The sequence below is a fragment of the Thalassophryne amazonica genome, chromosome 15, assembly GCF_902500255.1.
Source record: "Thalassophryne amazonica chromosome 15, fThaAma1.1, whole genome shotgun sequence".
NCBI lineage: Eukaryota > Metazoa > Chordata > Actinopteri > Batrachoidiformes > Batrachoididae > Thalassophryne > Thalassophryne amazonica.
Window position 1 is genome coordinate 42,593,384 of NC_047117.1, and position 22,707 is coordinate 42,616,090.

General features: G+C 42.8%; 1 long non-coding RNA gene and 1 pseudogene across 1 annotated transcript; one reads left to right on the top strand and one right to left on the bottom strand.

Annotated features, from left to right (window-relative positions):
* The window catches only part of LOC117526246, a 207,199-nt pseudogene that overhangs the window by 92,905 nt on the left and 91,587 nt on the right, over positions 1-22,707 (top strand).
* Positions 141-21,846, bottom strand: LOC117526247. The gene is made up of 3 exons (XR_004565239.1): positions 21,833-21,846; positions 19,333-19,334; positions 141-245 (listed from the first exon to the last, which is right to left on the bottom strand). It is a non-coding gene; the product is annotated as an uncharacterized LOC117526247 (long non-coding RNA).

The window sequence follows — 22,707 nt, forward strand, 5'->3', positions numbered from 1 at the left end:
CATTTCTGTATTTGTGGAGTTTGTGGATGATAGTTGCTCTGACAAAATGATGAACATGGAGTCTGGGTACTTTCTCTCCACATCTAGGAGCTTGTCAGCGAGCTGCTGCAGTGCCTCCATTACACACACCTGAGGTGGAATATATACACCGACCAGCACAAATGAGGACAACTCCCGCAGTGAATAGAACGGAGGACAGTTTATGAAAAAAGTTTCCAGCTGAGGGCTGCACATCCTCTTCAACACTGGGTCATCTGTACACCAACCTTCATTTGTATAAAAGCATGCTTCACCTCCTCCTGTCTTCTCAGAGAGCTCTGTTACACGATCCACGTGCAGGAGCTGGAAGCCATACAGGTGTAGAGTATTGTTGAGGATATGTTTACTGTGCCAGGTTTGAGTCAAACACAGTGTGGCAGATCTGCCATAATCTGAGTTTTTCAATGTTGAGGAACAGCAATTCATCCATCCTGTTCAAAAGAGCGGACATTGGCAAGGTGAATAGACAACAACGCAGTGGATAATTCCTGCTGTCTCAGTTTCATGAGTGTTCTTGCTCTCGTCCCCTGCCGGTGTCTCCTGTAAACTCCATACAGAGCTGCTGCTCCTCCAACCAAAACATCTATAAAACTCCATAGTTGAGTGAAAACCAGTGAAAAGTTCCAGCAGTTCCAGCAGTTCCAGCAGATGACAGTCCAATGTTTATGAGCCCTTCCCCTGGTGTAAGAGATCAAGGAAGAAGAGCAGAGTGCAAAAAAAAAACAAAAAAAAAAAAACATAAAATGTGCTTAGTACGAGAGAGTGCAGTACTGAGGGATCATCCACGGAGCCATCTTGAAATTGAAATTGTAGAAAATTTCAGTCTTGTAGTTAAGGGAATAATATTCATCAGTTACAGTTGTAAAAAGTATGGTCATTTTTGCCTTCCAGGTGGTGAAGCTGAAACAGATAGAACACACTCTGAATGAGAAGAGAATTCTACAAGCTGTCAGCTTTCCTTTTCTAGTGCAGTTGGAATACTCATTCAAGGTAAGGATGATTTTAAACTGTCCGTCTTCATGTCTGTGTTTGATTTTATGTTCACATCCAGCATGTAATCAATCTGTGACCAGTAGATGTCACTATTCTCTGAGCTTTCAAATGAGATTTGAAGTAACAAAGCTTTTGGTGAAACAAGCAAAGCTTCAACACTCAAACAAGCCTCATCAAAGACATCAGAGTAGATGCCACATTGGTTGCTGAGGCACAAGAAATGCGGTCGCCATCTTGGACCAGTTCAGGGCTGGATCCAGAGTGAAAATCTGACAGATGCATTTTTGCCCAATGATAAAATAAAAATCGTACGCGTATTGTTATTCAATAATCTTCATTCTTTTATTCGTGTGCAACATACACTGTCACACGTCTTGTTATCCAAATTGAGGCAAGTGGGTGAAGGCCACGCAGCAACCCTGAGATGTGCTGCCGTCAGCTTTGGGGAAGAAACGGAGGCCAGCTGCAGCTAAAACTTCACCGCCCCTGCAGAAGGGGAAAAGAATGACGTGAGCAGGTGCCGGAGTGGGGGATGTTTGATGGGGGGAGGGAATAGAGCATGCTTCAGTCCTGTGAAAACAGTTTATTGTCTTTGTGAGTTGAGATAAGAAACAGCCAAATGTTCCCCAGGCCGAAGAAATTCCTCTGGAGGGAAAACAGTCGGGCAATTTGACCTTCAGGCTTGATAAGCCTGTAATGTTGTGGTTTGAGCAGTGAAAAACACTTTTAACAGTTCCACTTGAACAACCAAATCCCAATTATGAATTAAAAATATTCCCAATTAAATCAACTGCAAGGCACGCATCTGCTCCAAGATGTCATCCAATTTGCGTCTGAGTTCAAGAGTCATCGCAGTCTGAGAATGCACTGCCTTGCCAACCTCGTTAATCATGACGGACAAGCAAGGGGCTGTGGTTCTTAATGCCACCGTCTTGCCAATTTTCCGGTAGATCGGGGCAGCACATAAGCCAAAAAGTACCAGCCCTGCTACCATAAGACCAAAAATGAATAAATCCTCGACGTCCGCAACAGAGAAAGGCACAAAGCATGCCACATGCCAAGAACTCCAGGAGTCGAGAACATAGCCTGCAGGATGCATTCCATCTGGGCAGGTAGGATCCCCTGGTCCTGACCTTTTTGTTGAAAAAATGGTGTCAGTAGTGTTCAGAGACCTGCTGATCAATTCCATGGTTAATCCAATAGTAGTCCAATAGATCCAGTATCCAATATAATTTGAGGAATTCACAGTCTGGTGAAGTAGGGACTTGAAGGTTAAAGCAGAGAACAGAGATAAGGGAGAGTGGAGGAGATGCGACTGCCATCATCGGAGTCCCAAGCTGAATTCACTGAACACAGTGGTCTCCTGCTGAATATACTACTGCACTCAGTTTGGAAAAATGTCATTGTGAAAAACTTTTATTGTTTATTGTTATTTATTGTTTAAATTTTCAATAGTGTCAATGTTATATGATGTAGTGACACAAAATGTACTGCACACATCAGTGGGGTCCTGCACCCTCTTGTCTGGGCAAGGCCAAGACAACCGGGTGAATTAAGTTTTTCTTTTATGTCTCTAATCTTTGCAATAAAGAACTTTAAAAAAATCATTGCAATCTGCCTCATAGGACAGAGAAAATGTAGGAGCAGTTTGGGACACAAGTGTATTTATAGTGTCAAATAGCACTTTTGGATTTACCTTCTTTGCCAGTATTAAATTTTTAAAGTAGTTAGACCTGGCCTCTTTTATCATTTTATTTAAAGATGAAACAAGGTCTTTAAGGTGCAGCTTATGGACTTGGAGCCGGGTGGATTTCCACAGGCATTCAGTTTTGCTACATACTGTGTATGTATGTACTGTGTATGTTTCACAGTTTACAAGTTGCTGCATACCAACGGGCTGTGTGCTGCTGACGATGGGTTGATGATAAGTGACGAGACTGATCAACACTTTACAAAGATATGAACGCAACCCCACATGCTCAGTTTTAATGACCGTCATGTACCAAACATAATAAAGGATTATTGGAATATATAAACGTACAACTGAAATGACTGGATAAAATGAATTACTCTTAATATTTTAACCAGATTCCCATACCAATGAAATATTTACTGTTTTATTAATGAGTGACACAAAGAACTGAACACCTCCCACTTGGCCGACTGATCTTAATCCAAGGAGGCCACTACACAGTCAGTAGAGCCTTTTCATAAAAACAATGTGAATGTCTTTCAAAGCTATAATTAGCTCAAAGCCCTAACTAAAGAGGTAGGCCCCACCACCTTGCCTCCTACTGAGCGCAGGTTTCCCCTTAAACTCTCAGTTGCCTCCCAGGGTTATCCACTAACTAAACAAAGAAAGAGTCCTTTGGGTACCCACTGGTGAGGACTTTCATACCTTCTGCTGATCTTCAACAGGAAGCAAAACGACTAGTCTCCGTACATCTCTGTGAAGGATTATAGTCAAGGGTAGAGTAGAGTCCTTTACCTGGGCTCTGGATATGAGGGGGGCAGGAAGGCCAATACAGGTCACCACATCAGCATCATGAACCACACCAGTCTTATCCGGATAGGTGACGACAATCCACCCAAGCCAGAACTGTCCTCTAAGGGCGTTCTGGTCTGCGATCCAAACCAGATCCCCAACCTTGACACTTCTTTCCACTCTGTGCCATTTGTGTCGGATAAACAGGTTTGGGCCTGCTAGTTCACTCCACTTTGACCAAAACTTGTCGATTCCCGCCTGGACGGCCCTCAGTCTGCACCAAGGGTGGGTCTCTACGTCGATCCTGTACAAGTCTCCTCCATGACCAGTGCGCCCCAAAATGAGGGAGTTAGGAGTCAAGTATTCCACAGTTTCTTCTTGCTCCTGTGCCTTGGCATCGATAGGTCGCTCGTTAGTCAGGTTGGCTGCTGAGTAGAGAAGAGTCTGGAATTCACCCCAAGTGTAGCAGTCTGTTGTTCCACTGAGGCTATTGAGCGCTCTTTTAATAAGTTTAACAGCTGTCTCTGCCGCTCCGTTTCTGTGGGGTGAGTCCACAGGATGGAAGTCCCACTGCCATTCAGTTCCATTCTTTGCATGCTGTGCTTTCGACAGACCCATTCTGTAAACAGACTAAGTGCCTGTGTAAGTCTTTCAGAGCAAGCTTGGTACCCACAAAATTTGTGCCTCTGTCGGAACATAACTTCCAAGGATGACCCCTCAGGGCAGTGAATCTGGAGTAGGCCTGAAGAAAGCTCTCGGCAGACAAGTCGTCGACAAGGTCTGCGTGGACTGCTCTGGAAGCCATGCAGCAATACACCACACCCCAGACTTTCTTCTTGGTTCTTTTCTTAACAGCATCTCTCACCTCGAAGGGGCCAAAAAGATCTAATGTAGTATACTCAAGTGGGTTTGCTCTGCTAGTACGCTCAGGAGGAAGGTCGCTCATCACTTGCTGGCATAGTCTGGCTCTTTGCTTTTTGCAAGCGATACACTCGTTAATAACCTTCTTGACTATCCTTTGACCTTCAACAACCCACGCCTTTCTTCTCGTGCATAGTAGGGTGGCAGCAACACCTTCATGAGTGGCACTGTGAGCTTCTCTAGCCAGCAAGGTCCCCAGCCATGACCGAAAGGGGATCAATGGTACAGTTGTACCATCTTCATTCCAGGATTGGACTCTACCACCGCAAAGCAGGAGTCCTGTGGTTTCATGTTTGGTTACAACCAGGCGGTTCAAGGTTGTAGTCTTGAAGTTCACGCCACGCTGGGCAGCGAGGGCAAGAGCTTGGAAGGCCACTGTTCTCTCTTCTGCAGACAGCTTAGAACCCTTTGCCTCTCACTTTACTGACACCAAGGCTTGATACTTCATATTTAACCAAGATTCTGCACCTCGTCAAACCCAGGCAACAGTTCCGCATAGCTTTGACAAGCTACTGAGCTGTTCAGGCTCAACTAAGCGCACAAGTCCCACACTCCAAGGTTTTCTCTTTGGCTGACTCACTGCTTGGGTTGGCCTTTGATCTTTTGGTAGTGGCCGTAGTACACTTGCTTCCACAGCAGCGCTATCATCAGTGCTGCAGGAACTTAAAACCTTTCGTGCCTGAGCCCTGGTTGTTACAGCTGAAAATGCCTTCCTCCGCATTCTTTTTACATCATCAGCAACTTTTGTTACAATCTCACTGACCATCTTCACAGGCCATTCTACTTCAGATTGTTTTAGGAACTCAGGCCCTTGTTGCCATTCTGATTCTTCATTGAGTTCTTCAGGAGTAGCTCCCCTCATGACAGTGTCAGCTATATTGAGATTACCGTCGACCCATCTCCTATCTTCCACTGGCCCCACCATCTGTATCTCACCAATATGGTTGGAAAAGAAAGTCTGGTAGCCATAACTATCTTTCTGAATGGCTCCTAAGATAGTTTGGCTATCTACAAAGTGGATCCAGCGATCAACCTTAAGGCAGCAGTGCTTCTCAAAGTACTTCTTTAAACGGGTCGCAAAGACGGCTCCACATAACTCTGCCTTGATAACATCTCCTTTCTGGTCGAGAGGAGTGAGCTTGGCTTTTGATTCCACCAATCTCACAACGACTCCTTCTTGAGTCTCCCAGAGCATGGCACCATAGGAAGCTTCACTGCCATCCAAAAATGTGATACCCCAGGGGCAGCCAATGGCTCTAAAGGGAGTGAGACTTCTTTCGAACAGTATTTGGCCAAGTCTGACATACTCCTCAAACAGTCTTATGGCAGCCTCTCTGAGTTTTGGTGACAGTGGCTCATCCCAAGTGTCCTTGGCTGGGTTGCCTGTGCTGGCTTCTTGGTAGGACCCCCTCACAAGCATTACTCCTTTCTGTTTAGCAGGTGTGGCAAGACCGATAGGGTCGTAGAAGCAAGCAACCTGGCTTAGAAGTATTCGATGAGTTAAAGGGTGTCAGATCCCGCTTTATATATATATATAAAACCAGCTCTCCGTCTCTGGGGTCCGACCTTCGTGTCTCCGCGGGTATTACCCGGCGGGGCTGCACAAAGGCTGTTCAAGCTGGTGGCGAGGAGATTCGTCTAGCCGCTCACTGCCTCCATCCGGACGTCCACCCCACTGACGCTGATCTCGCACCCCGGTCGAATAGCCTCCTTCTGGAACCAGGATACGAGCCGGCCACGCCCGTTAACGGCAGCTCTCCTCTTATGGATCAGGGCTCTTGGAATGTTGCTAGATTTTAAATTTAGTGACTCGTACAGCGAGTCCCCAGGATGCGTTAATTTCGTTAAAAACCAGACTAACCTTTTAGAGCACTTTTTTGATGTTATACACCCAAAAAACTTTAACTTTTACACCTTAAGAAGAATCAATAAATCCAATGTCCGAGCCGTAACACTTTAACTGCATGCTTGGAAATTTATTGCAGGTTTTGCAAGTGCTGACAACATAATCAAAATCGGTTATATGATGATAATTTCACAACAGTAATTCAAATATAATCAGAATAATAATTGGCAGAGATTTTTGTTTCTGATTCAATAATGCTGTCTGATCTTACTCTGACTGGACTGGATTAACTTCTCAACAAATTTTCTAGGAGTGAGGGGAGGAGGTTTTTTGATGTTAAAATCCCCAGTTCGATGAACTTGGTCTCCTCTTCATCAGCTTTTAGTTGTTAGCTGACCACGATCCTTGTGATGTTGTAATCCTTCATGAATTAAATCCACATAAGAGTTTATGTCCTTCAGGAAATAAATCCACATAAGAGGTTATTCCTTCTTCAATCAACCAAAAGTTGATCTAATCCATTCTGGTACGATGTGATGTTCCATGAGAGAGAAAACGTTGAAACTTCCCCACTCAGACTTAAGGCCAGTGATTATTCTCCAATGCTCTGCTACTCCGTGACTGGACGGCCTGAGTGGGAGTTGAAAACTCTCTCAAATAATCTCTTATGTCTCCAATCCTCTCGCTCCTCGATTCCAATTGCAGCTCACAAGATGGTCAAGTCTTGTGATCTCCTCGTAGCAGCGGAGAAGTAACAACAGCACCTCTCCCTGGAAGAATAACCCCGTTTCCTGTTGTTGTTCAGTTTTTATATGAAACTCTTGTTGTTGCTGAGTTGATCTTGGTTACCATGGGGATGATGGTGACTCAAAACCCCCTCCCTACTCCTCTCTTTTACTGGAAGCCATCTGGAGAACTCATGTCCTGGCTATCAGTAACTCTATTGTGCAAGTTTCCTGTTTTTCTGCTTGACACATCTTTTCTGAGAATTCATACTTCACATCAATCACGTTAATCATATTCAATCATTTCATTTCAACTCTTTTTCACATAGAAACCATTCATATGATCATATACAACATTTTCATTCATTATTATTCATTTCATATCTTGTTACATCTTAATCATTTTTCAGTTGTTTTTATCATCAGCTCTTCTGGCCTCTCTTGCGACATCACTAGCTTCTTCTTTCTCCTCTGCACCCTTTATGAAAAACAACTGTTTAATCATTCATTTTACTTATTTGTTACATACTTTTTCTAATCAACTTTTACTTTCAACACATTAATACTTCATTTGATCATACTTTGTCATTTTAGAATCATCTTAGACATATTCCATCATCTTCACCACTGAGTTCATCCCGTGGGCCTCCCCATCTGCAATGGAAAAGTCCGGTATGACCTCACTTACTCCGGGAAAGTACCAAACACTATCCAGTTTATTCCAACAACGTGTGTATTAATCCAATGGCACGTATTATATTCCAAGATGAAAACAAGCTGAAAGCAAGCTTAAAGTCATCTTTCTTGACAAGGGTTTGGAGTGCTACTTCTCACTTCATCATCCCGTAAATCAATTCCCGTCCTCATCTTGCCTCGCTTCTTCGAGAAATTGATGGATGTCATCACACAAAGTTTGTCTGTTTCAGGTTCGTAGCCAAACCCCAGTGCTTTACTTTCTTCGTCTCGCATCTGGTTAGGCAACACCAGAGTCTTTAGCGCAAGTGGAGTTGGCTCACTGTGCTGGTGATAGCTGATGTTTCTGACCTCCCATTTTGGCCAGTCAAGACCCATGGTTTTAGTGAGAAGCCTCCAGCCTTTAAGATCTTTTCCACACTTTTGGTGATCTTCTCCAGTGTTTTGATGTCATTGTGCGACGTCAGTATATCATCGACATAGCTGTCTTCCACCAGAACATGGCGTTCTTCAACCATGGTTGCAAACTGTGGAAGACTGGCGGCCTCTCTCATGGCAACCTGGGCTATACAGCCTGCAGGGTTATCCCCAATGTTTACTCTGACAACAACAAAGACTTCTATCTTATCCTCCGGGTTGTCCCTCCAGAAGAATCGATGGAGATGGACTTCATTGTCTTTTAGCCACACAGAGTTGTACATCTTCTTCACATCGCCTAAGGCGGCATACAATCCCGTCCTGAATCACAGAAGGACTCCTCGGATTGGATTGAGGACATCTGGACCTTTGTGCAGAAGGTCATTTAAACTCACCCCAAGGAACTCTTGGCTGCTGTTCCATACAATCCTCACAGGAGTGGAAGATGATTGGGGATTGGGTGCAACTAAATGACTGATGTACCACTTTGGTCCCTTCCAGTTGTCGAGTTCATCTTTTGTGAGCTTAGCGGCAGCCCCTCTAGAAATCATCTCATGGATTTGCTCCCTGTATGCAGCCTTCCACTCTGGTTCTTTCTCGAGGCATCTCTCGGTGTTCAGGAAAGTTGCCTCCACTGCACGTTGGTTGTCTGGCAGTGTCGTGGGGTCTCCCTTCCATGGATAAGCTGCATCCCAGTGAGGTGACTCGCTATGCTTGTTGGCTTGTACGTAAGTAAGGCATTCTTTGATCTTCTTGATTTTTCTCTCTTCTCCCAGCGTCATTTCTTTACCACCAGGGGGACATCTACCACACTTACAGCCACCACAAAGAGGGTTACAGGCTGCGCCAACACTGTCCCATTTAAACAATTCAAAAATTTCCTTGTTGGTAGTTGCAGTACTTCGAAGGGTTGTTCCGCCATCTTCCATCTGAGTTTTAATAGGTTCAGTAGAATCCACAAGAACTTCTCTGTAGGCTTTTGAAGCTGTTCTCATTGATCTTGCAAAGTTTCAGACCTGTGGACTGCAAGATCTACTTCCTCAAAGAGCTCTGGATGAGCCCCACCGACTGTTATTCTAAGAGGACCATCCCAGAGGACTAGGTCTCCTTCCACCTTGACTGGCTGTGGGACCAGGCGACCTTCCCTGTGACTTATTAGCAGGTCAATCTTCTCTGGGCGAACCAAGTCACTAGCGGCGATGTCAGGAAAGAATTTTAACAGTTGCTGTGGTGTGACTGCCTGGTTCACCTTTGTGATGTTCTTCAAGCCATAACATAGGAGCTTGTGCTCTCCCACTGTACCTTTTTGCGTTTTTACTCTTAGTCTCAGAGTATACCTTTTGGTCGCAACTGCCTTCTCCATTCCTCCAACTCCTTGGACAATCAACTTGATTTTTTTTGCCTTTTAGCTTCAGACGCTCAGCAGCTTCATTTGAGATATAATTAGTATCTGAAGCAAGATCAATGAGTGTCCCTATTAGCTGGCCCGAGTTGGATGTCACTGAGAGTAACATCATCACTACTGGGTACTCTTTGGGTTCACTGCCAGTACTTGTGCACACAGCCGTTGAGAACTTATTTGAGAACGCTTCTTTAACCGCTGTTTTCAGCTCAGGCGAAAGTTTGGCAAGGACTTGCTCTTGTCTGTTAGTCAATCCAAGTCCTTTCTTTTCCACTTTTGTGTTACTCTGCTCTTCGTTCTTTTTATCGTTCTTTTTTGTTGGTGGCAACGGGCAGAGCAAGTAGTTGTGGTCTGAGGACCCTCCTTTCCGACAGTCTTCTTTAGAACACAGGAACTTTTGACTGCAGCTGCCATCTTCATCGTGGAAGCGTAAGCATTTGAAGCACACTCCTGACTACTTTAGCTGAGCCTTTTTGCTTGACAGGTTAAGCTTCTTGAAAGGTTTGCAGGCAAAGGGTCTACCTGCATGCCCTTCGTCCCCACAGTTTATGCAAAAACTAGGTTGAGAGCCCCTTTGAGTAGCTGTAGCTTTGGTAAATGCTTTCTTTTCTTTACTCTTTTTCTGTGACTTCTCAGTATAGTCTTTTGAGCTGGGTTGAAGCTGATCCAACTCCTAAAGAATGTCTTCCTGTTTCTTTAGGAAGACATTCCAGCTTATTAATTAATCAAAAACCTAGACAGAGCTTTAATTCATTTGAAAGCTTGTCTCTTAGTCTTGTCCATCCAAATTGGAAGTCCCAAAAACCAGTTTTATTTGTTATTATCTATCGTCCACCTGGTCGTTACTGTGAGTTTCTCTGTGAATTTTCAGACCTTTTGTCTGACTTAGTGCTTAGCTCAGATAAGATAATTATAGTGGGCGATTTTAACATCCACACAGATGCTGAGAATGACAGCCTCAACACTGCATTTAATCTATTATTAGACTCTATCGGCTTTCCTCAAAATGTAAATGAGTCCACCCACCACTTTAATCATATCTTAGATCTTGTTCTGACTTATGGTATGGAAATAGAAGACTTAACAGTATTCCCTGAAAACTCCCTTTTGTCTGATCATTTTTTAATAACATTTACATTTACCCTGATGGACTACCCTGCAGTGGGGAATAAGTTTCATTACACTAGAAGTCTTTCAGAAAGTGCTGTAACTAGGTTTAAGGATATGATTCCTTCTTTATGTTCTCTAATGTCATATACCAACACAGAGCAGAGTAGCTACCTAAACTCTGTAAGGGAGTTAGAGTATCTTGTCAATAGTTTTACATCCTCATTGAAGACAACTTTGGATGCTGTAGCTCCTCTGAAAAAGAGAGCTTTAAATCAGAAGTGTCTGACTCCGTGGTATAACTCACAAACTCGTAGCTTAAAGCTGATAACCCGTAAGTTGGAGAGGAAATGGCGTCTCACTAATTTAGAAGATCTTCACTTAGCCTGGAAAAAGAGTTTGTTGCTCTATAAGAAAGCCCTTCGTGAAGCTAGGACATCTTTCTACTCATCACTAATTGAAGAAAATAAGAACAACCCCAGGTTTCTTTTCAGCACTGTAGCCAGGCTGACAAAGAGTCAGAGCTCTATTGAGCTGAGTATTCCATTAACTTTAACTAGTAATGACTTCATGACTTTCTTTGCTAACAAAATTTTGACTATTAGAGAAAAAATTACCATCCCAAAGATGTATCGTTATCTTTGGCTGCTTTCAGTGATGCCGGTATTTGGTTAGACTCTTTCTCTCCGATTGTTCTGTCTGAGTTATTTTCATTAGTTACTTCATCCAAACCATCAACATGCTTATTAGACCCCATTCCTGCCAGGCTGCTCAAGGAAGTCCTACCATTATTTAATGCTTCAATCTTAAATGTGATCAATCTATCTTTGTTAGTTGGTTATGTACCACAGGCCTTTAAGGTGGCAGTAATTAAACCATTACTTAAAAAGCCATCACTTGACCCAGCTATCTTAGCTAATTATAGGCCAATCTCCAACCTTCCTTTTCTCTCAAAGATTCTTGAGAGGGTAGTTGTAAAACAGCTAACTGATCACCTGCAGAGGAATGGTCTATTTGAAGAGTTTCAGTCAGGTTTTAGAATTCATCATAGTACAGAAACAGCATTAGTGAAGGTTACAAATGATCTTCTTATGGCTTCGGACAGTGGACTTATCTCTGTGCTTGTTCTGTTGGACCTCAGTGCTGCTTTTGATACTGTTGACCATAAAATTTTATTACAGAGATTAGAGCATGTCATAGGTATTAAAGGCATTGCGCTGCGGTGGTTTGAATCATATTTGTCTAATAGATTACAGTTTGTTCATGTAAATGGGGAATCTTCTTCACAGACTAAAGTTAATTATGGAGTTCCACAAGGTTCTGTGCTAGGACCAATTTTATTCACTTTATACATGCTTCCCTTGGGCAGTATTATTAGACGGTATTGCTTAAATTTTCATTGTTACGCAGATGATACCCAGCTTTATCTATCCATGAAGCCAGAGGATACGCACCAATTAGCTAAACTGCAGGATTGTCTTACAGACATAAAGACATGGATGACCTCTAATTTCCTGCTTTTAAACTCAGATAAAACTGAAGTTATTGTACTTGGCCCCACAAATCTTAGAAGCATGGTGTCTAACCAGATCGTTACTCTGGATGGCATTTCCCTGATCTCTAGTAATACTGTGAGAAATCTTGGAGTTATTTTTGATCAGGATATGTCATTCAAAGCGCATATTAAACAAATATGTAGGACTGCCTTTTTGCATTTACGCAATATCTCTAAAATCAGAAAGGTCTTGTCTCAGAGTGATGCTGAAAAACTAATTCATGCATTTATTTCCTCTAGGCTGGACTATTGTAATTCATTATTATCAGGTTGTCCTAAAAGTTCCCGAAAAAGCCTTCAGTTGGTTCAGAATGCTGCAGCTACTGACGGGGACTAGCAGGAGAGAGCATATCTCACCCGTGTTGGCCTCCCTTCATTGGCTTCCTGTTAATGCTAGAATAGAATTTAAAATTCTTCTTCTTACTTATAAGGTTTTGAATAATCAGGTCCCATCTTATCTTAGGGACCTCGTAGTACCATATTACCCCATTAGAGCGCTTCGCTCTCAGACTGCGGTCTTACTTGTAGTTCCTAGGGTTTGTAAGAGTAGAATGGGAGGCAGAGCCTTCAGCTTTCAGGCTCCTCTCCTGTGGAACCAGCTCCCAATTCAGATCAGGGAGACAGATACCCTCTCTACTTTTAAGATTAGGCTTAAAACTTTCCTTTTCGCTAAGGCTTATAGTTAGGGCTGGATCGGGTGACCCTGGACCATCCCTTGGTTATGTTGCTTTAGACGTAGACTGTGTTTCATAATTATTGTATGGCCTTGCCTTGCAATGTGGAGCGCCTTGGGGCAACTGTTTGTTGTGATTTGGCGCTATACAAGAAAAAAGTTGATTGATTGATTGATTGATTCCTTGCGGAGAAGCTGCTCATTGGGTTGTTCTTATATGTTAGCAACTTTTCTTTCAGGGAATCCAGCAGCTTGCTCTCAATCGACTGTGCCACAAGCCGGTTTTTCACAGCATCTTCTTCCCCTAGGACTTGAAGGTCACGAAGAGCTCTTTCGACAGCCTGAATCAGTTCGATTGTCTTTCTGGGGTTGTTTCCCTTGACAGGTGGCAGTCCACGCACTTCTCTTGAGATAAGGAACACTATTTTAGGCTTGTTTCCGTACTTGTTGTCCAAGAGTCTGAAGACATCGTTGGCAGATCCGCAGCTGGACAATACGAGGTCTCTCTTGACTTTGTCGTCTAGGCTTCCAAGGAGATGAAACGTACGTATGTTTTCTATTCCATGGGGGTTCCCCAGCTTCTGAAGGTCCTCCCATTCAGCTTTCCAGCGGTAGTAATCTCTCATGTTACCAGAAAATGTGGGCAGGCGAGCTCGTTCCAGGGTGATCTGTGGTTTGAGGCTGAGTGGCCCAGGGTACATGCCGGGAGCTCCTTGGACTTGCAGTGCGTGCTTGCAGCATCTGGAAGTACACCATAGCTGAGATAGGTGGGAATGCCAGGAGGGTTAGGCCGGACTTCTCTTACAGGGGTATGACTATCTATGGGACAGGACAGGTTAGTGTTAGGATCAGAATGTATAGACGCAGTTTGCTCGTCTTGGTTCTTTTTCTCCGCAACATGTAGTTTCACCTGTTCTTTCTGCTCCTCTTCATCGTCAGACCAACTGTTTCGACGCCATGCCTACTTATCACTTAGTCTCTCAAGTCACTTCCTCAGCTTCCTGCAGTCGTCTCTTGACTTTGTAAACCTAGCTCGAGGGATCATGTCTGTCCACTCAGCAACTAGTCTGTCGACTTCATCAACTTCTCTTTTGAGGTCTTTATTTGCCAAATCTCGCTCCATCCTGCTCATCTTCAGGTGATCAGTCACTTCCGCTTGATCCAGGGCTGAGCCGGCCTCTTCTATGAGAGTAGAGATTTGCTCCTCAGCAAACCTGGTCCAGAGGCTATTTAAGACAAGATCCTTAACATCATCAAACTTATGGTCACATTCCATTATTTTCCTGTCGACCTGATCCGCCTTCTCTGTGGCCTCTTCATCCTCCAATTCTCGCAGGGCCATGGCATAATCAAGTCCCGCGTCCGTAACTTTGGCGTGTTCCCCTTTAAAGTTTCTCCACTCGCTCTTGAGCTCATTCTCTTCTAGTGCTTCTGCCCACAAGATGAGATGGTTGGCTCTTTTGGTGAATGCAGTCTGGGCCACTATACGCTTTTGCCTTAGCCTCTCCATTTTCTCCTCTTCTGTCATGTTGTTAGTTTGTCTTCTATAGCTTACAGGTTAACAGTTGAGTAGAAAGTGTATGGAAGGTCCGGGCTCTGTACTGGCTTCAAACCCAGGCCACAATGTTGACTGGTAGCCTTTGGTTTATGACTGTTCGGATGTTTTGATTACACCCTCCGAATGGGTTAGTGACAGGCAGCACACCTGTTATGACTCGTGTTTGTCTTTAGTTTTATAGTTTATTGTAATTTGAAACAGAACAGACCACAGGTCATAAATCTGAAAACACACAGAAATGAGCAAAGTTTACAATTATATTCACTGAATATAAATGCAACATCATTTCAATTAAACAATACATTCTACTATTTAGCTACAAATAATATGACCTTTATTTCTAATTTTTCATACTTGTATACTTATAATTATTCTTATAAACCCCATCCAATCTATATTCCCTGGTTTTCTAATCTCCCACTAACGCAGTAAGCCCCGCAGCTCCCCCACGCTCCGACTGGCACAGTGCATAAAGCCCAATTTGACGCTCATAGACCGCCCTTTACACTGGAGGTAGGCGGGTGGGCTAAATTTTACTACTCCAGGTCCCATCGCACTGTAAGGTGTATTGTGAAACTTACTCCTTTAAAGCCTACCACGCTATCGTCCGCTACATTATTCGGCTTGGTAATCACCAAACACACAGTTTTGGCTGCAGCTAATATGGCTAACTAAGAGCACCCTCCCCACACGCCACGCACCACATGTGATGCAATTTAACCAACTTTCTTTTGTGCTACACGGACATAGCGCAGTAAAGTAAATAATTACAAACTAACTGTGCTTTAAACTGCTTCTAAAGCAAGGTACATTAGCAATTGGTAGCTTTCAGTACACATTTCACAGTTTACAAGTTGCTACATACCAACGGGTTGTGTGCTCCTGATGATGGGTTGATGATAAGTGACGAGACTGATCAACGCTTTACAAAGATATGAGCGCAACCGCACATGCTCAGTTTTAATGACCGTCATGTACCAAACATAATAAAAGATTACTGGAATATATAATATAAACTTACAACTGAAATGACGGTATAAAATTAATTCCTCTTAATATTTTAACCAGATTCCCATACCAATGAAATTTTTACTGTTTTATTAACCAGTGACCCAAAGAACTGAACACTGTGGCACATAGCCATCCATGTGCAGGCCATGTTAACACAGCGCGAACAAGCCGAAAGCACCGTGTCCACTGCAAGTCAATGTGTCGCACAGCTCATGGCGCTGCAGATCTGGACAGGCTATTATAACCATAATAGACATTACAGTACAGATAATATCCTCCCCATGGGTGACATAAATAATGTGAAATATTGTGCCTATCAGATCTGCCAAACCACGGCGGCTGGCGGACAAATGTGCACGCTGTCGCACCTCACATCAGAGGCTCAGAGCTGAATTGATCTCACTGCTGTAATAAACAAATTATTGCTTGATCACATTTAATTCTGTCAGACTTATGACGTGGAACTGTTTCACCATGACAACATATGAAACATAAATCTCACCCCCAGGAGCATTTCGCAGCACAGTGCTTCAGGACCACACAGCTGTGGTGGAATGCTGGAAACAACAACGCCATAAATAAATCCCATGTGATAATCCAACCAGAAATCACGATGTAGAGTTGCATTGTGGGGAAAAAAACAAACAAACAAGAAAAACAAAAACAAATTAGTTGCCTGCATCTGATGAATAGTGGGAAAGCTCATTTCAAACGTTTAAGCAAAGGTGCTTTGACTCTCAACAAAGGTTTGCTGCGTGTGCGCACGTGCATGTGCGCACATGTGCATGATCACGCAGATACAATGGAGTTTAGCTGGCAGTAAAATTCACGTGAGGACAGTGAGCCTGGGAAAAAGATGACGAGCGAAGGAGTGATTGAATGGGAATGGGTGACCGCACAGATGCTGGCTTGGAAAGATACAGTGTGGGTCCGGGCCATACGTTAGTTGTTGTTTAACGTCCAGTACAGGTCTTGTGCAAAGGGACAGCGCTCCGGTCCTATGTTTGCCATCCAGACATTTGGACATCGGGCAGTCTGCAGTGCCTTTTATGGCCATCTGACAGCAGTCATCTACATATACTTTGGAAGCAATCTGACAGATGTGGACAAGGCAGTCTGTCTGCGTTCTGACACCGGTTGACCATGCCTCGTTCCTGGTTCCTCCACATTCTTGCTATATGTGATGGGGGCTTGTAAGTATGTGTAATTCTGAAACATATTTTTAGACTGTCCTTCAGCAAAATTAGATTTTACTAAAACAAAATAAAATTGCTAAAATGTGACTTTAAAACTACTATAATTTTCAATCAGTAACTCAAGGCCCTCTCACACTGAAAGCATGTGCGTGGTGCGTTAGTAGAAACTATTGGTGTGCTATACCTGACCACTGCTGCCACCAATTCCGGTGTATATGTGTTGTGTGACTGCTGTGCGTGCATGTTATGTGACTACTGTGCGTACACGGAGTTCAGTGGCGTCATCTGTTGCTTTCTGGTCACTGTTCATGGATCTGGAGTTTCTGAAAAACTTGGTACTTTTCACACAGATGGCATGTGAGTGGTGTGTTAGTAGTGTGTAAGGGGTGGCCGTGTGATGAGTGAAATTGAGTGGTGAATAAATTTTAACATGACCAAAACAGTTTCCACTCCTTGGCGAGTGCCCCAAGCATGTGGTGGATCATGGCAAGTTGGATGGTGAGTGAGAATAGCTTATGACAAGAACTAAATTTAAAATTCTTGTCAAAATTAACACTCGGTGAAATTTCTTGAGTTGGAAATAATTTTATGTTGTTCATACTTCCATTGTGTTGTGGAAAACTCTTTTTACTGTAAATATTTGCAATGCATCTGTGTTTTTTCCACTGGTTCTCTGAATTTACAGAAGGCACATTACAGATCAAATTGAATCACTGTGTTTATTTGCATTTTCCACACAGTGTCTCAACCTTTTGTGATTTTGAGGGGTTTTTAGAATTTAGGCTGCGCTCCTCTGTTGGCTGTTGTTGGTGAAAGTATATGTTCTGCGAGTGCGCTTTTCATATCAAATATTTTCTTCAAATTTTCTTCTGTTTTCTGCAACCCTCCTGTCCTGTGCACGGCAACATTTCCTGTATTCGTTTTGTGAATTGTTTTGTAAATTGTGTCGGTAGCATGGTCCCAACAGATGGTCACCCCTTTGAGTCTGGTCTGCTTGGGGTTTCTTCCTCAAATCATCAGAGGGAGTTTTTCCTTACCACTGTGGCCTGTGTGCTTGCTCTGGGGGTTCGTAAAGTTAGACCTTACTTGTGTGAAGCGCCTTGAGGCAACTTTGTTTTGATTTGCGCGCTATATAAATGAAATATATTGAATTTAATTAAACAATTCTGCAACTTCAACTTTACATCCTTTCAAAAATTACAAACTACGGCCTTGTCCACACTGAAACAGGCACAACCTTTTCACTGTTTTCAAAAAGTGTTTCGTTAACACAGTTGAAAACTGTGTAGTGTGTGTGTGTGTGTGTATATATATATATATATATATATATATATATATATATATATATATATATATATATATATATATATATATATATATATATAATGTTCATGTATCCATCCCCTGACTTGTCTGAAGAACACTGGCAATTAAACTGATTATTTACAGGTATTATACCAAAGGGGCTGATTGCTTATGCAACCCATCATCTTGGCTTTTATATTTTTAATTAATTTATATCAAGTTGTAGAGATTTACTTTCAGTTTGAGTCTAAGGAAGATAATTTTAGAAATTTTTATATTGACAAGCCTGATTTACGTTTTGCATTTAAAATGCCATAAACTAATTAAAATGCATGAAATACCAAGGGGTATGAATACTTATAACATATGCCAGTGCATATGAACATAACATAACATAACATAGTTATGTTCATATGCACTGGCCACCTTCTTTAAATTCTGACCCATGTGTCTGAGAAACATTCTCGTCTCTATCTTTAGTTTGTACAGTGCACATTCATTCATTCATTTATTTAGTCATTCATTTTCTGTCACTTATCCTATTCTGGGTTATGGTGGCAGCAGACGAAGCAGCTCACTGCACTCTTCCCTATTGTCAGCTAAGTCCTTTAACTCTTCCTTGAGGATCTCCAGACATTCCCAAGCCAGATGGGAAATACAATTCTTCCAGTATGTCCTGGTTCTTCCTTGGGGCCTCCTTCCAGATGGATGTGCCTGGAAGACCTCCCTAGGGAGGCAACTGGAGCATCCTCACCAGATGCCTGAACCACCTCAACTGGCTCCTTTCAGTGTGAAGGTGCAGTGGTACTACTTCAGGTAGTGTACTCTCAGATACTCCCAATACTCACCCTGTCCAGGAGTGTAGGCCCAGATGTGTAGTGTATACTCCAACCTTTAGGTTGGTGTGAGTTGTGTTTCAACTTTGAACCTTGGCTCATCTTCAGACAGCCCACCTACAAGAAGGAAGAAAAGTACTGTTAATATAGTACATAACCAGTTTTTTATTGTTATTTTTTATTTTCTCAAGCCTGAGTAATATGAATTTTGCTGCCCTAACCAATATTAAAAGATTTACAATAGTGATGTTTCTGCAAATAGATACATAAAAAGGCAATGACTCTTTACATTTCATTACCCTGTTGTGCTGCCTTCATTCAGATTGGCATTCACCTTGTTGCATTGCTCAGCATTTGCATAAAATAAACTTCTCATTTATTTGGCGCCACCTAGTTGGGGGCATAGTGACCACTTTTCTCTTGTTGCTGTAAATGCCCACTCTGACTGAAAATGAATAGCAGTTGGTCACTTTACCTCTGTCTCTTTCAGCTAATGTGACTAAAGCCCTTTTCACACAGGGGCAAACGTAGAGTTGCATATTGCAGCATACCGACTGCGCCAAGTTATACAGCTCTATGCCGGGTTTAAGCAGCTCTACGCTGAGTTTAACCCTCTGGACTCGAATGACGCACCCGCGCATCAAAAGTCACATGACCTAATTAAGCGGATATAGCACACAATCGGCTCCACTCTGTCTGTTTGAATGCGTGTTGAATGTGGACACTTCAGCCTCCACACCACTTTTTACATTTTGTTAAAAGGCCAAGTATAACTTGAATTATGATTAATAATTTACTCAAGTTTTTTGGGGGATAATATTCTCATATTCGCTGCGCGTTTTACAGACAGCGGCAGCAAAATGACTCATTTCCTCCTTTCCTCATTTCCTCCAAGAGGACTGGAATGAAACAGGACTCCCTCAGCTGCAGCAGGAGAAAGAGGTGTTATCATTGACAGAAAAATCAGAAATGAACCAATCACAATCCCCAACTTCACGTGGGTTTGATGACAATGCACAGACCCCAGACCCCAGGTGGGTGGGTCTGTGTGTGTGTGTGTGTGTGCTTGCACGCATTTTGCGAACAGGACTTTTCTTCCGTGTCTGTCTGCGACAGCAAACAAGCAAAAAAAATAGATACATTTGTCTTTATCACTGGTGTAAAATATTACCAAATAAACAGTGATCCCAATCCACGTAATTTGCTTGCTAAGAGAAGAAAATTGTGGTTTTGTGTGGAGCGACAAGCAGACGCAAAAAGCTGTGATATTTGCCGTGCCTGGAGTGTGTTTTAGTGTATGTGGTGGAGTGTTTTAGTGTCTGTGGTTAGTGTGTGGTGTAGTTTTATATTTATTTAGTGCATCAAAATAATCAGAAACAGCGCGTCAAGTCTCTCATTGTTTTTGTTTTTTGTTTTTTGGAACTTCATGAAGATGATCAAAGCGTGGAGCACATCATCACAGTCTGATCCAGAGCATGATCAATGATCAGATTGATCATGCTCTGGACTTTGGATTTTATTGTTCTGGTCTGGACAAACAAGAGCAGGTGGATTCACCGATCTGTGCTGGGCAGCCGATTCTGCTCCAGCGCTGAGTCCTGGAGCACAGAACAGGCTCCAGGGGTGGAGAACACAGGAGTTCAGGTACAGACTCCCCCCTCCCCCAAAAGTCCAAAACACCTTTTTCTATCGTTTTTGTTTGTTTGTTTGTTTTTTGGCCTCTAACACAGTCAGGACAGTCTGTCCAATACCAATAAAAATGCTACAAAAACAAGGAATTGGGGAAAAATGCACATGGATAATGAGGTGGAATATCTGTACAAATTTTTGGAGCTTCTGATGTGCATTGAACAGGAATTGTTTTTCTGATTGGCACAAATATAATTTGTGTGGCATCTTATTGGATGTAAATAGCCCCCCCCCCCCCCCCCCCCCAAAAAAAAATGCCTGAAACATTTCCTGCATTTTAAATGTGATTTGTTGTATATAACTTTGTTTATGCTACATTTTTACATATATTTTTGAAGTTTGCAATTTATATTTACATTCTAAGTTATGAAAATGGTTCATTAAAATTTTTTTTCTGATTTTCACAGTAAAAAACTTTTTTCTGATTCAAATTTTATCTGTTGGGATGAATATTGGGTCACTGTTGTAATGCATTATGTCACAATTAAAGAAAAACTGTAAAGTCACACAGGTGAGGTTGTTCTGAAAAAATGCCGCCAAAAAAGGCCAAACAAACAGTTTTTAAGGTAAATTATGATGGTAAAACCAAAAGTAATGCTCAAAAATCGCCAAGACTCCAGAGGGTTAAGCAGCTTTATGCAGAGTTTTTGCTCCCCTACGCAGCAGTATGCTGAGGGGTATGCGAGGTGGAAGAAGACAGCGTGTATGAGCAAATCTTTACTTTTTCAAGTGAAAAGACACTTATGGTGATAAATTTGTCTCATTAATACCTGCAAATGTACAGAGGGTCATCGACAAATAGTCCTTGATTTGCACACGTGTTTTGTGATCCACAAGCACAAATTTCCGATGTTCCGATTGTTTTAGGCCACAGGCTGGAATAGGTCAACGCGTCCCAATCCATTGGATGCATTTTTAACGTATCCGACGCATGACGTCAGACGCGTCGCTTCAGAAGCGGCAAGGGGGCGGGATTGCTACGTCACACTCTGGCTGTTTCCACAACCTGAAAAACGTTCAGCAATCGCCATCTTGAATTTGGGTCGCCTGAACCACAAAAAAGCTTTAAAAAACAGCAGTAGAATGATTCTCCCATCACACTGCTGGGAGAAGCTTTTTTTCAGCTACTTTTCGGAGTGACGCCAACCGAGGGAGGACTGAGGACTTGGTGGGATATCGATCGAACCGCGACAGCGGGCCGACCCGCATGGAGAAGCCGGCCTTCAGGCATCATCAATGGGCAGACCGAGGCAGGCAGCCGGGGTGATGGAGCAAACCCACTCAGTCCGAAATCTCCAACAAGTCCCAGTTTGCCCAACGGAGTTTAGTTCTGCAGCTTTATCGAGGTGAGAATAATGTAAAAATAATACATGAAGTTTACTGAACTGCTGTGAAGGTTTAATGATCGGCTAACATTAGCATAGCCTTTTAGCACAGATGATCTGAGTGAACGCTTTAATGTGTAAATGGTTCAGTCTTTTTTATTTTTACCAAATAAAGCTACAGCTTTTTTCAGACACCACAAAAGCTCAACTTTAAATAACTTATTTTTTGGGGTGTTTTTTTTTCCATCGTTTTCTTTTTCCTTTTTTATATATAAACTGTTTAGTGTTTCTTTATATTTAAAGAAATATTTTTATTTGTCCCAATCAGGAACATTTGCTGTGCAGACAACCAAACTTCTATTGATGAGCTGAACACCACGAAGTCTATCCATCCATCCATCCATCTTCTACCGCTTAGTCCATTTAAGGGTCGCGGGGGCTGGAGCCCATCCCAGCAGTCATAGAGTGCGAGGCGGGGTACACCCAGGACAGGACGCTAGTCTGTCGCAGGGCCACAAACAGACAAACAAGCACAGACACACCCACACACACACCTACGGACAATTGTAAAGATTCCAATCCACCTAACCCGCATGTCTTTGGATGTGGAAGGAAACCGGAGCACCCGGAGGAAACCCACGCAAACACGGGGAGAACATGCAAACTCCACACAGAAAGGCCACGGGAATTGAACCCACAACCTTCTCGCTGTGAGGCAACAGTGCTAACCACTAAGCCACCGTGCTGCCCCCCCACCACGAAGTCTAGTTGAAAGAAAACATCTCTGCTCTTCAGCAACACCACCAGAGTTCAAAGCTGCAGAAGAGACCTTCATCTGGTCCTGAAAATCCAGCATATCATCACCTGCTTCTAAATAAAAGGCTCTTTCAACAGCAACTATTTTATTATTTTTAAAAAAGCTGTTTCATTT